At 37.6% G+C, this 17,203-nt stretch overlaps 1 protein-coding gene and 1 pseudogene across 4 annotated transcripts in view; both read left to right on the top strand.

The window, feature by feature from the left end:
* Window positions 1-17,203, top strand: part of Lingo2 (leucine rich repeat and Ig domain containing 2) — a 1,146,745-nt gene that overhangs the window by 865,441 nt on the left and 264,101 nt on the right. The gene's annotated exons all lie outside the window — the stretch shown is intronic.
* The window catches only part of LOC110338726, a 19,830-nt pseudogene continuing 7,165 nt past the window's right edge, over window positions 4,539-17,203 (top strand).

Here is a 17,203-nt window from a genome sequence, read left to right as displayed (position 1 = left end):
GAGAGAGAGAGAGAGAGAGAGAGAGAGAGAGAGAGAGAGAGAGACTGTCTCCATAGGATAGGCTAGAACCCTTGTCAGTACTTGATATGGTAATATTGCCTTGCATTTAGGGAAGCCAACAAGATAGAATCATGATAGCTATTTCTGTTACAGTGTATGGACAGAATTTCTTTTTCTCCAGGAAACCTCAAATTTAAATCCTTTCAATTGATTACATTAGACTAACCCACATTATCAACAGTAAGGTTTGTAAAAATCAACTCATTACTCATAGTTATTAACCTATACTAGTGTTTAATTAAATATTTGGCCATATACTTTAAAAAACATTACAGCTAGAGACTCTTTTCCATATTTCACATGTGAGTAGGCACTGGCTTTGCAATACTATTCTTACTAAGGTTTCCCACAGTATGGTGGACCCAGAATGCACTCCCATTGTGTATTACCGATAAAAGCGCATGCTTGTGACTTGCATTTCCTATTTCACAGCTGGCAAAATACAGTTAAGGTATGGTTAGTTTCTGGTCACTTATGTTATACAAACATGGGCTGAATGAACATTGAAAGAGAATGTTTTAGAAGTTTAGAAACTTGTGTTAATTTTCAACATTCTATTCACCTTAACGTGGTGCAGAAAATATTAAAAATGAAACTGCCAACTCTCTGGTGGGGTCGGATCAGCAGTGTTCCTGCACTCCTGCAGCCAGCAACGCTCTCTAGCTAGCCATCCCTACCCCCCTCCTGCAGTATCAGATTCCTGTGTTCCCAGCTCTGGCACACTTGTCCCTGGAGCTGCTAGTTCCCTCTCTGCCATAAACCCCTGTAATCAACCGGCACTCACACATTCCAGTAACCAAGTAAATCAAAGCTATTGAAGTTTATAATGAACCAATCAAATATATGTGTCAATAAATTCTCAGTTTACAAGGTGCCAATACAATAATTTCAGAATGAATTGATAATGATAAAAGTTATATTCCAATTATTCTAACCTTACATTATCATAACTACCTGTGGCTGGTTAAAAGCATGCCAGTTCACACCTGCCTCCATCTTGGCCTTCTCCTCCCTCCCCTGAGATGCTGTCTCTGCAACTCTTTGCTCTGCTTCTCTTTTCCCTGTCCAATCACAGGCCTCCTGCTGAACTAATTGGACAGGGAAAATCCTGCAACATTAATGGATCTATATTGTTTAAAAATATTGTCCTTTAGGGTTGTTTTGCTTTTCATACTATATAATAGTTTTATGCATAGCTACCTTTCCATGACATCCAGTAAGTTTGGCTACTTATTGAGGCTAGACAGGTAAATGGTACCCATTCTTAGACAGTCCACATAATTTGTAGTTTTAGAAAACCATTTTAAACTATTGCCATTATTTGTCAATTTTCTTATTAAGAATCCATAGAGAAACACATGAGAATTTGTAGAGAAAGAACTGTTCAAAATCAATCATAAATGACTTGTGTAATTATGAAATTTGCATACCCACATAAAGCATTTGTATCCTTCTATGTTATTGCAAGAGTGAGTTTACAGAACTATGACCAAGTCCATAGCACATTTTGTGACCTAACCTTGCATCAGAAAAAGTATCATCAACAATTACCCAATTTTAAGTAATAAATATTACTCACAGAAATAAATTCATTAATGCTGTTATGTATAATATCTTTTGCTTGTGATTTATGAGCATTGCATTAATAATTCTTCTTCAATAACCTAACGAGGTCATTGCTAATACTTTATTCCTTTTAGGAGGATAAAAAAAATCATGTGCAGAGACATTAGAAAACCCAAAAGGAAACCTGCATATATGTGAATTACTTTCTTTTATAATTTTTACATATCATCTTAATATAAATTGATATGTATTATATATATATATATATATATATATATATATATATATATATATATATAATATGAACACTTTCTGATACTACAGGACAAATATCTATATAACTCAATTTGTCCTGTAGTATCAGAAAGTGTTCATATTTTGATAGACAATAAAGAACTGTAATTAAATACCTTATTCTCAGTCAGTAGCAAGATGGCTGCCAAATTAAAACATAATTTATGACCCTTTAACACAGAGTCCAAAGTTTTCCCATTAAACTACAACATCTTCTAGAAATAAAAATCCTTGTTATGACAGCCTAACATGAAAATCTCCATTGCTTGGCAAATATTAATTTTCTACATTGCAGTCTATAATTACCATCACTGGGCAATTACATGGTGCTTTGCTTGAGTAACATGTTGTCGTCTAATTTTAAGGTGGATTATTTTTCTCATAGAATTACAGGAATTCAAACCTCTGTCTCTCGGGGTTGTTGTCATCTCTTAAGGAATAAAACCCTTGAGTTTGATTTTAAAATGGGAAGTATAAAAATGTCTTAGAAACATGGAAAATACTGTGCAGCATCGTACTTTCTAAGATCCAACTATGCCTTTAATATGTGAATATAAAACTACATTTCTTTAGTTTTCTATAACAACAATTAAAGAAAGAAATGCCATAGATTTGAGAGGTAGCAGGGGTGGGGAGTTCATGGGAAGAATAAAGAACAAAGTGGAAAGAAGAAAATGGGATTACTGCATTTTAATTTCAAGAAAATAAAAAAATAACCCAATAACAATAAAATATATAACGTAAGCTGACATGCTCACAGTGTAGACGGAATTATAAACCTCTATTCACTATAGATACAAGAGAATTACGATAATGAAGTAAAACAAACAAACAAACAAAAAACCACAAACACACATAAACATACATACAAACAGTGCTGCTGGATTATAATTCAATGGTAAAAGTTCATAGTGTGTGTGTGTGTGTGTGTGTGTGTGTGTGTGTGTGTGTCTGTGTCTGTGTCTGTGTCTGTGTCTGTGTCTGTGTCTGTGTGTGTGTATGTACAACGGAAATATTATAAAACTTCATAAAATCTTACGATTGTATAATTCTTGGTCATATTTAAATGTGAATGGGAGTAGAAACAGCATGGAATTTATCTTTGCCTAAATATGCTCAAGTACCTTCCATTGCAAATGTTTTTAACTTTGCACTTCTGTTTAATATTGAGCACTGCCTAGAGTATGCTTGCCATACTGATCAAGTATAATTCATATGTTTTAAATTTCTGTCATATGAGGGTATTTTATAAACATTTTTAAACAGACTAATCTATTTTGGTACAGTTCTATAGTGCTTTAATAATGAAGCATTGATTAGTATCCATTGAAAGTATAAGAGAAGCCCCTGGAGTGGAGGAGATGGGAAACAAGAGTGAGAGGAAGAAGGATAGAAACAATGTATACAAGGAAATTAAATAATAACGTCCTTTAAAATAATTTGAGTGAAGAAATGTGAAGGGAACTATTCATATTGAAGATAAAACAAAACAAAAACTATTCCAGACAGAAACTTGGGTACATGAGAAAAGTATTATCTTTTATATTTAATGATACATGTGTGTTTGGATATGTCCATGTGTTTAAGATTTCAGTAATAGCACTGACCGTGGTTTAGATAATAAGAATTATACTTTTATAAGAGCTTAAGCTTTTCATGAAGCAATGATAGGCTCAATGAAATAAAAGCCAGTGTCTAATAGAAAGTAAAAATGAGAATTCTAGATATTTTTATATAGTTGAAAAATTCACATCACCTGCTCCTACTGAAACATGAAATCATGAAATCCTTGAACATTCAGACCAAGATTTCTGTTTGTGAGCCAAGATGCTCAGCCATGGCACAAGGAGGCTCCTCAGCTGCACTCAGTATTAAGTCCTGATGTCATTCTCATCTGCCGAGCACCCCTTTCCTCCATAGAACTCTAGGCTTCCACCATTCATCAGAGAAACTTGAGACTCAGAAAATCTACCCTAATGCAAGGTGTTTGTTATTCTCATGTGACTCATTAGAGATGATAAATTTAAAAAAATAATCTAGCCAATCTGCAGAGCTTGGACATATAAAGTTGGCAGGATTTAAAAGATTCTCTTTTCAAAATGCTTTAATTTGTGTGTTTACCATAACAAAACCCATGCTTGGTAAGCTTGTGTGCCTTACACAGACCCACAGCCTAACAGCTATGCAGCAAGGAACAATAGTAAAACACTATGCCACCAAGAGATCATGTTCAACTTTGAATAAGACACTGTCAATAAGATGGACCAAAGTGCCTTAGATAATGAGCTGAAGTTTTTTCTGTAATTGCATTCATAAATTCTAAGACAAAGTCACTATTGATGGGCAGATCAGGATACAATCTGAAATAGCATGGAACATAGTTTTCTATGTTTTCATAGTTTTTGAAAATGGATCGAAGAAGCCGGCTTTGAACTTTCGGTGTAACGTAGAATCCTGACTCAGCCTCCCAAGTACTGAAAAAAGCTGGGATTGCAGGCAAGAGCCAACATAGACAGCATGGGGAAACATGGGCTTCTCCAAGGCAGATTAACCTAACATTATAATTATTTTGGTTGACCTGACTGGCTTGGAACTGAATGTGTAGATTTTAAACTAGCATGAATCCTCTTGCTTCTGTGTCACAAGTACGAGCCGCCACCATTCTGGTGGAAATTTATTTGATTCATGCTTTTGCCATGCCAAAACCTGTGGTTTTGGAAGCCTATGTGCTGGTCACAGGATCCAGTATGCCACTCTCACATGGGGAAATTATTAAAAGTTGCTCTTCATAATCTTTATAGACATTGTATATATGGTATGCATAAAACTACTCTTTAGAGCAGTTCATGTTTTCATTATCTCTGAAATTATGAAGCCTGGAGAGCCCTCAGAAATGTCTGTTGTATATCAAGTATAAGCACGGGAACTACTTGCTGCTCAAGTCTATTTCTACAGGTACTTAGGGTTTCTTAAAAATAGAAGGCTTCACGAAGAATAATACCATGGTTGGCCTGCTGAAAATTGTAAGGGACATTCATTAGTTTTTCTGGGTGATCACCCTAGAAGATATGCAGACAGGAGGCTAAGGGTCTGACTCTATAGGGTTAGGAACTGGTAGATGAGCACCAGACCAAATCTGTATTGCTTCCAGACATTCAGGTGTGTGTGTGTGTGTGTGTGTGTGTGTGTGTGTGTGGTGTTCCAAGGTTACCTTCTGAGTTTCCCTCACTAATCTTTCCTTTCTTAAAAACATTGTCTCAAGTTCTTTGAGTAGGTCAATATTTTCTCCTACCCCTTTCCCTCTAAGTTCCTTTTGACCTGAAATAATGGTTTCTCTTTATATGGCCTGTAACTCTCTCTTTCTCCCCTTTTCCTTTCTTTCACCCATGCCCTCTTCATCTGCTTTGTATATAGCAATAGGAATTGGGCAAAGAAGGTTTATTTAACTTAGAGTTCAGCATAATCCTCCATCACAGAGGGAGGTCGGAGCAGGAATACACACTGGGCAGAAATCCGGAGTCAGAAACTTATCCAGACAAAAGTCATAGAAGGTCCTATTTACTGAATTCCTACTGAATGCTTGCTTGGCCTGCTTTCTAACAGTACCCAGGACAGGACGACCAGTCCAGGGGTGGTACCACCCCAAAGAGCTCGGCCCTCTGACATTACTCATCAATCAAGAAAGTCCACCTTGGGTGTACTGGCTAATTTTGTGTCAACTTGACACAGCTGGAGTTATCACAGAGAAAGGAGCTTCAGTTGGGGAAATTCCTCCATGAGATCCAGCTGTGGGGCATTTTCTCAATTAGTGACCAAGGGGGAGGGCCCCTTGTGGGTGGTGCCATCTCTGGGCTGGTAGNCATGGGTTCTATAAGAGAGTAGGCTGAGCAAGCCAGGGGAGGCAAGCCAGTAAAGAATTGCCTCTGTATCAGCTCCTGCTTTCTGACCTACCTGCTTGAGTTCCAGTCCTGCATCCTTTGGTGATCAACAGCAGTATGGAAATGTAAGCCAAATAAACCCTTTCCTCCCCAACTTGCTTCTTGGTCATGATGTTTGTGCAGGAATAGAAACCCTGACTAAGACAGTGGGCCAGTATGTTGGGGGCATTATCTCAATCGAGGTTTCCTCTTTTACAAGGTTCTAGTTTATATTAGGCTAACACAGAACTACTCAACACAACACCCTTCCCTCTCTTCAGACCTTTCAGCTCTTCCTCTGTCACCCACACTCTCTGTTCCTGCACTCTGAATACACCACAGTATACTTTATGTGAACCAGTGATCCAAATTGCAAAACATTAGCAAGAAAAAAATCATCATGTCTCCTCTTCTAAAACTGAGAAATTCTCCAAATACTTCTAAGGAAGGTCATTTGATCCATGATCTTTTCCCAGTAACAGCTATGAAAGGAAAAATAATAAAATGATTAGGCTTTCCATATACCCAGCCCTGATGTATGAGTGTGTGTTTGTGTGTGTGTGTGTGTGTGTGTATGTGTGTGTGTATATTATTACAACAATATATGCTGATTTCAGTCTATTTTTGCGAATACTTACTTTGTCAAGACTAAATCCCAAGTTTAAAGACTTACCTGGCTCCTACGAAATTGCATATATTTTTGCTGGGTTTTGCCTTTATAGTGTTGAGGTATTGTATATTTTCTATCCAGAAATCTTGGTCAAGATTCTAGTAGCATGACTGGAGGAATGAAGTAAGCAACACCCAGACAAAATGACTCCTGAACGAAGCCATTTCTTACTACGCACTGCACACAGATGCAACCTAAGCCTGGAGAGGGTAACATGTTAAATTATAAAATAAAAACAAAATTTATAAATACCAATCCAAACGACAAAGGTCACATGCGACCAAGCCACCTGTGGTTTTCTTTCCTCAAAGCTTGAGCTTCTAAACTTATAAAATATTCACTTCACTGTTGAAAAGTCAAAACCATGCTTCCAGCTTTCAATAGATAAAACAATTCCTTTTGGAGGTGGCTTGTACACCTTGTATAAGCTTTAGCATGGCTTTCAGTCAGTGAACATACAGCTCAGTAGAAAGAATATAATGCTCCAGTGTCTGTAAAAGATGTTCCATGTTGTAGATCACAGCTTTCAGTGGGTTGTAGAGTTTTGATTTCACTTCTAAACCTCGCCTAATGCCTCTCTGGTGAGAATTTTGTTAATCACAGCAGGTTAGGAAAAATAGTTCTGGGAGATATTTTATATGAAGCACACAGAAAAAGCCTAAGATGAGAAGAATATTAAGAGGAGAACATAGTTCTAATGATCAGGGGGTAGTATGTATATGGGCAGGTGTGGGGAGGTAGTTGTGTATGGATGGGGTAGATGAATGTGGGTAGGTGTGTGTAAGTGTAGATGTATGTGAGGGTAGGTGTGTGTGGGTTGATGTGTGTGTAGATGTAGATGTGTGAAGGTAGGTACATGTGGGTAGGTATATGGGAGTAGGTGAATGTGTGGGTAAGTGAATGTGGGGACAGATGTGTGTGATAGTAGGTGAGCGTGTGGGTAGATGCGTGTTTGGGTAGGTGTGTGTTTGGGAAGGTGTGTGTAGGTGTAGGTGAGGGTTTGGTAGGTGTGTTTATGAGTAGGTACGTGTACTTGTAGATTTTATGTGGACAGAGGTATGAGTCAGGAGTGGGTATATAAATGGGTATGATGCATAAGGTATGATGTGGATCTGTGAGTGTTTAAGGGTTTTTAGGAAAACAGCATTTTTAGTGATGGCTTGTTACTGTTTTAATTCTTATAAGACTTTTTAATTTCAGATGCCTTCTTTCAGTGGCATTACATTTTCAGCCTTCACTCTTGGAAAAAAAATGAGTTTCTTAACATGAGGAAGGGAAATTCTTCTTTGTTTTTGTTTGCACAGTTCTATTTAGAAATATATTTTGAAGGAAACATTTTCATTCCAGTGAACACAAAAGCCTTGTTTAGGATTGTGGATCTTGTTCTAAATGAGTTTCATTATATTTGTGTTCTAGCATCTAAGGAAACAAAGTAACCAAGACATGTCACCACAGCACTCTGCTTTCTTAAAAGGGGTGACACCGCCTTCTCACATTGGTCTCCAAGTCAAGGCAAGACAAGGAAACAAAATTTATACTGACGCTTCTCGTAAAACTCGTTGGCCGTTCCCATATGATTGTGGGATAGCCATTAATCAACGCCATAATTATCAAGAATAAAACTTGTGTGCCAGTAATTAATTCTCTAAGGTAAGAACATGGAAGGATTAATGCTACCCAAGTTCTAGAATTCAGAGGAGGAAAGGTCACCAGATGATGAATGGGAGCAGCCACAATAACAGACCAGCAAATTAAACCCAACAGGGGAGATCAGCATTTGTCAGATAAACTAATAAAACCTTGGAGCTTATTGATGGTGCTCCTCACTGAGCTGATGGGGCTCTCTGAGAAGATAGGGGGACTGTGAGTAAGCAGGTGGATTAGAGATTTCTGGGACAAGTGGCGATCCAGATAGCACAAAACAACGCTGTAAGTACAGAGTTGGGGAGCTCCATTATGGCTAAATATCACCTTTTGGGAACACCTATTATTATTTAATTGTAAAGAAACTGTAAATCATTTTTCCTAAACTCTGAGTAATGATCTGTGGTGGTCTTACTGTTCCTGAGTCTCTGGGAGATCATTTCATTAGAAATCGTCTTTTAAATCATGAAGAATCATGTCTGCCTTGCTCATGACTCTTCTGCTGAGTAGAACTGCTGCTTTTGAAGATTCTGTTGTTTGGTTTGGTTTCATTTTTTCTCACATTTGTGTACATCTATGGATATGTTCACATGTGTGAATGTGTGGGCATGCACACATGTGTGTACCTGTGCGTACATGTCCATGTACCATAGGAAATGTATGACCAGTACTCTCCTTCCATTATGTGGGGCCTGAGAATTGTCAAGATGGTGACAAATGCCTCTTCTGGCTGAGACATCTCATAGATCATTAAAGAATTATTTTAAAAGAACAGTGAACATGTAAGTATGTAAAAGTATGAGGAATACAGACAAATTGAAGGTGTTTTCAAAGGGACTTTAAATATTTTCTTTTAGGCTTAATGTACTTTAATCCTACTGAAAGAGAGTTTATGCTATTTTAATACTTAAGATTAAAATCAATTATACTACCAGATACCAATTCTAAGAAAATTTTCAAGTGTATGAATAGATTCAACAAAATTATTTTATTTATTTATTTATCTATCTATCTATTTTAAATCATCTGACCCTGGGCTTCCCCCCCCACACACACATACACACACACCCGAGGGTAAGGGAGACTTTTAATGATTGCTCTTCCCTTTAAAGGAACTATTATAGTTTATAGAACTTTTTAAATTTATTTACCCAATCTTGATTTACTTTTGGTAAATGGTATCTATCAAGAAAATCATCCATTTTATCTAGATCTTCTAATTTACAGGCTTTTGAAGGAAGACCTAAGGATTCTTCGGATTTCCTAGGTGTCTGTTGCTATGTCCCACAGGTCATTTCTGATTTTGTTCATTTGGATACAAACACTCTCTCTTCCATTCAGTGAGTTTGGCCAAGAGTTTGCCAATCTTGTTGATTTAGTCAAAGAAACAGCTCTTGGCTTCACCGATACTTGGCAGTGCTCTTTTTGTTTCTAATTTATACATTTCAGCTATGAGTTTGGCTTTTTCCTGATGTCTACTCCTCTTGTGTATATTTGTCTCTTTTTATGTTTTTAGGTATGCTTTTAAGTTGCTAGTATGAGATCTCTCCGATTTCTTTATGAAGGCACTAAATGCTATGAAAGCATTGTTTCATTATGTCCCATAAGTTTGGCTATGTTATGTCTTCCTTTCCATTGAATTCTAGAAAGTCTTTCATTTTCTTCTTTAATTCTTCCCAAACCCAGTGGTCACCGAGTAAAAGAGTTGTTCACTTTCCATGAGTTTGTAAGCTTTCTGTTGTTGCTGGAGTCCAGTTTTACTCCATTGTGGTCTAATAAGAGACAAGTGGTTATTTCAACTTGTTTTGTATCTGTTGAGGCTTGCTTTTATTTTTTGGTATATAGGCAATTTTGGAGAAGGTTTTATGACATGCTGAAAAGAAGGTATAATCTTTTGTGTTTGTGTGAAATGTTATGTAGATATTTATTAGGTCCATTTGAGTCATACCATATGTTAGTTCGATTACTACTTTCTTTGGCGAAAGTGTTGAAGTTTCTGACTATCAATGTGTGGTCTTAAATATGTGTTATCTGGGGTAAGTTTTTGGTTAGTATGAAATGTCATTCCCATTTCTCTTAATTAATTTTGGTTGAAAGTCTGTTTTGTGTTTGTTTGTTTGTTTGTTTTTTGTTTTTTTTTCAATATTTGAATGGCTATGGCAGCTTACCTACAAGGCGTAAGGGTGAAGATTGGCTCTGAGATGTGACCCCAGTTTCTAGGCTGCCTTTGGGCAATGGTATATTCAATACCACTTTGTCAGTTGATATTCAATAAGCATACTGGTGTGCAAAGACCTCACTTGGGGCTGGATCCCAGGACTATTGCTGTGATAGACAACCTGTACTCAAGGAGATGATACTCTGACAGAATCCAAAACAATCAGGAAGACCAAGGTGTTTTTTCCAGCTATGATTCTGACCTTTCCAAAAGCAGTCACGTATCATGAATCTCATGTGACACTCACAACAACGCAGGCTGGAGCCAAAGCCAGAAGCTGTGTACTACGGTCCTTCCCTGTTTGTGTCTGCTGATGATTGTCCAAACAGAAAGTCTGAATCCGCTTAGTCATTGAAGACCCAACCTCTGGAACTCCCTGACGTCCAACTGTAGTTGTTGCTAATACAGATGCCACTCAGCCAAATATCTACTTCAATATGTGAAAACATGAGATTTCCAATCTCCAACCTAGAACTTTCTGTCACAGAGAGGGCAGTGTATAGACCTGAAAAGGAAGACAAAGTCCTATTCCAGTTGTGAAGCCCCTCCCCTCCATGAAAGGTTAACAACTGGTCACCATTTCAGGCTATGTTCCTGAGTACTCCACTAGCCTACCCTTAGTGGAATAAGTCCATCTCAGTGCCATAGGTCATGCCTGTTCCTGTGTCCTGAAGTCAGTGAGGAGGTTAGAACAAATGTCAAATGAGTGAAAGTCAAGCTCTGTCTTCTATTAGAAAGTCTGAGCTAGACCACTGGTGCTCTGGGAAACACTTGCCCTCTCAGTGCGATTTTCATCTGCTGTGAATGATCAACAACCTATTCAAGGAGCAATGTTCCTTTGCCATGAAGCCCAGGGAACACTAACAGTTCTACCTCCTGGGAGACAAGTCAAGATTCTGCTTTCAGCATGACTGATGACATGAGACACTCAGCGAGCACTTCGCCACAGATCTGAAAGCCAAGGTTATCGAGGACCCCTCTGGACAGGCAGTATTGCAGAAGTTAACTCCAAGAAAGCCTGACCGATACAGTAGAGAGAGAGAGAGAGAGCCCACAAGCCCCCTGTCTGAGTCACCTTCAGTTTCTGCATGTCTCCTTGGCTAACACTGCAGAGAGCTTCTGATTCTTCTGACAGGAATGCTCCACCAAAAAGTTCAGACTTCAGCCTCTTGACACTGAACAGCTTGGCCTTGCCGATGTCCCAAGGCTTAGCAGATGGAGGGCAGCCAAGTAGCCTGGCCACTGTAAGGACGGACCACATCTTCAGGAGGTACTTGAAAAGCATTTATGCACAGGAGAAAAGTGCAAAGATCAATGTCTCATCAGGCCTAACAGGATACAGAGTGTGACAGACTCGGGTCGGAGGTTACTTCAGAATCCTAGAAGAGGAACAAGGCCCTACTCCACAGAAGAAACCTGCTGCTGATGTGTTGCAACAAGGACTGTGATTGTGAAACTTGTGCCTCTGTAAAATCCAAGTTCAGGAGTCTTGTGCCCAGGTATCCACGGTCAGGCCCTCAAATCTCATTTGGTAGAACTTTGCAAGTGAAAACATTGTGAGTGCCATGTGTTGATAGTATCCCACTCAACACATAGGCTAAGAAATATTTTCTATCCCTTAAAGTGGCTATAAATAGGTGGGACCCACAGGTGACATTAAAGCTTCATTTCTGTAAAGGACACAAGCTAACAGAATGGCTGCAAAACAGATCCATCCTTCTGCTGCATAGAAGAAATAAAACTCAACATCCAAGATAGACATTACATCAGAAAAAGGGCTGGAAAATTATTTATTTTTACTGCAAAAACATGTATTAGAGGAAAAATAAAAACAACCAAAAATATGTGTATGGTAGGAAATTATGCAATGTGAACTTTTTGCAGTTATTTCTTGTGAAAAATTATTATGTCATGGGAAGAAAAATTAAATAAAAAAGAAATAATGTCAAAATATGAAATGGAGAAATAACTTAGTAAAGGATATGTTATCAACCTCTGGCCTTCCACATGCATATATACAAATATACATGGATGTTTACACCTACAGGAACACACACCATACCCGTCCCCCACATACAGAAAATTTTTTTCTAATTTTTAGTCTTTACGATTTATAATTTTCTATTACACATATGTACATAATTGTATAACATACCAAAATAACATACCAAACTAACAAAGAAGCTTAAAGGTTTAATGTGAAATAATATTTTCATATTTCTGTTGCTTTAAATTTCACTATAATAAAAATAACAAGTTCTATGTTTAGACTAAATAAGTCAACTTTCTACTTTGCTTTTTGTTTGCTGAATTGGTTTAGTTTTTCATCCATGCCAATCACTTTCTTTGGTGCTGTTCCAAAAACTAGTGAGATATATGTGCTTTGTTGTGTCATCCACATCTCTCTGTTTTTCTTATTTTACTTCGCGGCACTGTCTGAAATGACACTACTACCTAATATCTCCTCTAAGTTCTCATTTAGTGCCTGCATTGTGTTAGGTAGCAATCTGCAGTAGCGGGAGAGATTTGCTGGTTAAGTTCTCTGCTTTCTCCAAATTGTGAAAACTCATTGAATCCATTCATATTTATTAAACAGAATAAGAAAATCTTTTATAATCCTGGATGGTAACTGGCAGTGAGCGTGTTACAACCAGCAGCCACTTAGAGGAAAAAGGAGCAGAACTAACATTAGAGAAAGTCTCTTGTGAGCTTAAAGAAGTTGAAATTTGAAAATAGAGTGGAAAGTAAGAACTCATAAAATAAGAGCTAAAGAAGCAGTCTTTGAGTTTCTACATTAACCCACAAATCAGTGGGACATACCTCTGTGCCATGGGTATAAAACATATAGTCCTTTCCTTATCTGAGCTCCCCAATAGATAAATACCAATACCTGTATGGACATAGATCTGAAATCTTGCAGTTTCTATAGATTCACAGGTACAATGAATTATACATAAAAGTCTCTACTAAATCTGTGCCATACATTAAACTTATACATAAAGTTCAAATTCATTAAATTAAAAACTTTGCCCCACATGTTCCAAGTATATACAAGAACAAAACTTTCATTTTGGTCTCAGGGAGAGCACTAAGTTTTTATCTTGAGATCACAATAATACAATTGCTGGTGTTCCTTGAGTGTAGCACAAGTTCTTAGCACAATTCTAAATGATTTACATGCAGGTGTTGGTCTTCCTTATTCTTGATATTTAAATCTCATGATACCTAATCATTTCATAATAACTAATAGTGGAGAAGGCTCAATAACTCACACCAAGACATTCAGATCCAAGGTCATATAGCACAGTCTCACCGTCAGAGGGGAATATTGGTGCTTTAGTATTGTTGTTTCTTAAAAGGAGGGTGAGATATGACGGAGAAACTGTTAGAGAATAAAAAGCATCCCAGAAAGAATTTGGAATAGCTACATACTGTAGACCTGTTACTCCACAGTTCTAAATGTGCCAATTCTGAAAACTTGGTTCTTAAAAAGTCAATATGAAAAATACGTATATTTTTATAGCTTCCTATATAATATGATATGGTAGCTATTTTACATAATTGTGTGTTGAATTAGATAGTTTGTCTCCTAAACTGCTCCAAATGAATTATCCTAAAAATGTACTATTGAAAGGTGGTAATATATTTACAAGTTGGAGTCCCTAAAGTGTACAGTTTGTAAAACCTTTAAGAACCTGAGCTTCTTTATGTCCCTGACGGCATGAGCTTAAAGAGAAAATGGCCCACCGGCTCCTATTTTACACTGGGCCGTGAGGTGATCACTATATAGCACACTCACTCTGATGGAGTGGCCACAGACCTAAATCAACCACAGTGACCACGAAGAGATGAAATCTCAGAGCCAAAACAAACCCTTTGTCCTTATAAATTGATTATGCCAGGTGGTCATTCCAGTGATGAAAAGAGTGAGTAATCTGGAAATGAACTAGGATACAGAAGATCGTAGATGCTTGATCGCTTGAAAACACTGAACCCTTTTATATACAGGGGTGTACCACTCAAGAGTGTGATATCTCTGAGACATCTTGGCACCCATCCACTGTTGATGCTGAGCCGGGGATGGCTATAGTTTTCCATTGTGTGAGTCCTGTGGATGTAAGGCAAAGCCTCAAACTTGCTAAGCCACTGTTCTCAGTAGGTTACAACCCTCAAATCTAGATGACTATGTGCAAAAATTTACAAAGACTGAAGGAGTGAAAACAATAATTCATTGACTTTTTTTGGCTGTATGAACATCTACTTTTAAACAATTGTTCTGAAATAAAACTTAAAAACAATATTTGTCAAGGTAATGTAGGATGTCTACTAAGGTAGCATGGCAACTCTGATGAGTTTCTGTGTGTCAACTTTCGATTTAGGCAAATAAATCAAGTGTCCTAAAAGTAGTCTGTTGTATGTGTGGAACATCATGATGTGATAGAAAAGACTTAAAAGAAAAAGAGAGAGATTGGGGGCAAATTTTGCATACATTTTAATGTCATCTTTCCAATAATTCAAATAAAACAATGGAAATAGCACCTTAGATGAAACACTCTGTGCATTCTGACAAATTTTAGGAACAAAAATATCAGCTCAGACAATCGCCAGAAACTATTTCTAATAAGGGAGTAGTAGAAAGTGTAATGGACACTTCAAAATACTATGGTGTAATTTGCATAATTAACGATGAGGTAATGTGACTAGATCTCCAATTAACAAACAAAACTGGGGTCTGGGATCTACAGGCAGACAAGGTTGTTGGTCCTCCAGCTCACATGGTAACCCATAGTGGTGATGGGAAAAGGTCAATTCTTTGCTGGCTAGTTTGATTCTAGACCATTAGATTTAAACACATAGTAAATATTTTTTTTTTAATTTTTACATGTGTGAATTATTTGACTGTGGATATTTCTCTATACCCACTAAGCAAAAATGGACATGGGATCCTGGAACTTTAGTTAAACATGCATGTGAGCTGTTATATAGATGCTGAAAATCAAACCAAGATCTTATGGAGATTGGCTGGCCCCTAACCACTGAGCCCTCTCCCTAGCCTGCATATTCATTATCTTCACCAAACCTGCCATTTGAAACAGAAAAAATTGGGGTTTGCTTTGTTGGTATTTTTAAATCTGTAATTGATTTTCTAGAGGAAACTGACACATGGTTATAAAAATAAATATAGTATAAGGAAGAGGAATCACTCATTACATAAATTACTCAGGAATAGATTTACCTCTTGACTGGGTGAAGAAAGTAAACACGCATCCTTGGTCACACAAAAGGGTAGATTTTCATAAAAATCTTTCCATTTCTTTTGTGGTATCAAATTGTACTTAGTACACTGCTCTGTAGTGTTAAATGGTCAATGAATGCTTGTTGATGGACTTTCACAATGGGCACCTGTCAATATCCTCCAGGGTATTTGCAAAATTGACTGAAACTACTCCTGCAGAAGAAATGTGTATCTGTTCTAATACTTATGAAAATCAATTGTGAACTACAAAGTCTTGAGAACACACAGTAATTTCTCTCTGCTTTATTTTCCCAACTGTTTGTTGAAGTAAATAGTAACTGTAGTCTTTTTGTTCATTTTTAAGAACATTAAAACCTGAAGAAGTTAGAGTTGGGATCTGTTCTAGATCTGTTCTCTAGTTTTTACTTACAGTTAGCAACTTGTAGGACCCTTGCCTACCCCACACAAGTGCTTCCTTCCTTTTGAATATAGAGAATCTAAGGTTGTCCCATAAAAATGACTCTAGTCCAGCTTCTTGAGCTCTTTGTATATGTTGGATATTAGTACTCTATCATATTTAGGATTGGTAAAAATCCTTTCCCAATCTGTCGGTGGCCTTTTTGTCTTGTTGACAGTGTCTTTTGCCTTACAGAAGCTTTGCAATTTTATGAGGTCCCATTTCTCAATTCTCGATTTTACAGCACAAGCCATTGCTGTTCTATTAAGGAATGTTTGCCCTATGCCCATCTCTTCGAGGCTTTTTCCCACTTTCTCCTCTATCAATTTCAGTGCCTGGTTTTGTGTGGAGGTCTTTGATCCACTTAGACTTGAGCTTTGTACAAGGAGATAAGAATGGGTCAATTCTCATTCTTCTCCATGATAACTGCCAGTTGTGCCAGCACCATTTGTTGAAAATGCTGTCACTTTTCCACTGGATGGTTTTAGATCCCTTGTCAAAGATCAAGTAACCATAGGTGTGTGGGTTCATTTCTGGGTCTTCAATTCTTTTCCATTGGTCTACCTGTCTGTCGCTGTAACAGTACCATGCAGTTTTTATCACAATTGCTCTGTAGTACAGTTTAAGGTCAGGCATGGTGATTCCACCAGAGGTTCTTTTAGTGTTAAGAATGGTTTTTGCTATCCTAGGTTTTTTATTATTCCAGATGAATTTGAAAATTGCCCTTTCTGACTCAGTGAAGAATTGGGTTGGAATTTTGATGGGAATATAGAGCTAAACAAAGAATTCTCAGCTGAGAAATACTGAATGGCTGAGAAACACCTGAAAAAATGTTCAACATCCTTAATCATCAGGGAAATGCAAATCAAAACACCTCTCAGATTCCATCTCACACCAATCAGAATGGCTAAGATCAAAAATTCAGGTGACAGCAGATGCTGCCGAGTATATGGAGAAAGAGGAACACTCCTCCATTGCTGGTAGGACTGCAAGCTTGTACAACCACTCTAGAAATCAGTATGGCAGTTCCTCCGAAAATTGGACATAGTGCTACTGGAAGATCCAGCAATACCTCTTCTGGGCATATACCCAGAAGATGTTCCAACTGGTAATAAGGACACATGCTCCACTATGTTCATAG

Source organism: Mus pahari, chromosome 22 (genome assembly GCF_900095145.1).
Source record: "Mus pahari chromosome 22, PAHARI_EIJ_v1.1, whole genome shotgun sequence".
NCBI lineage: Eukaryota > Metazoa > Chordata > Mammalia > Rodentia > Muridae > Mus > Mus pahari.
The sequence above is the reverse complement of the archived record's forward strand: the minus strand, read 5'-3'. Positions and strand labels throughout refer to the sequence as shown.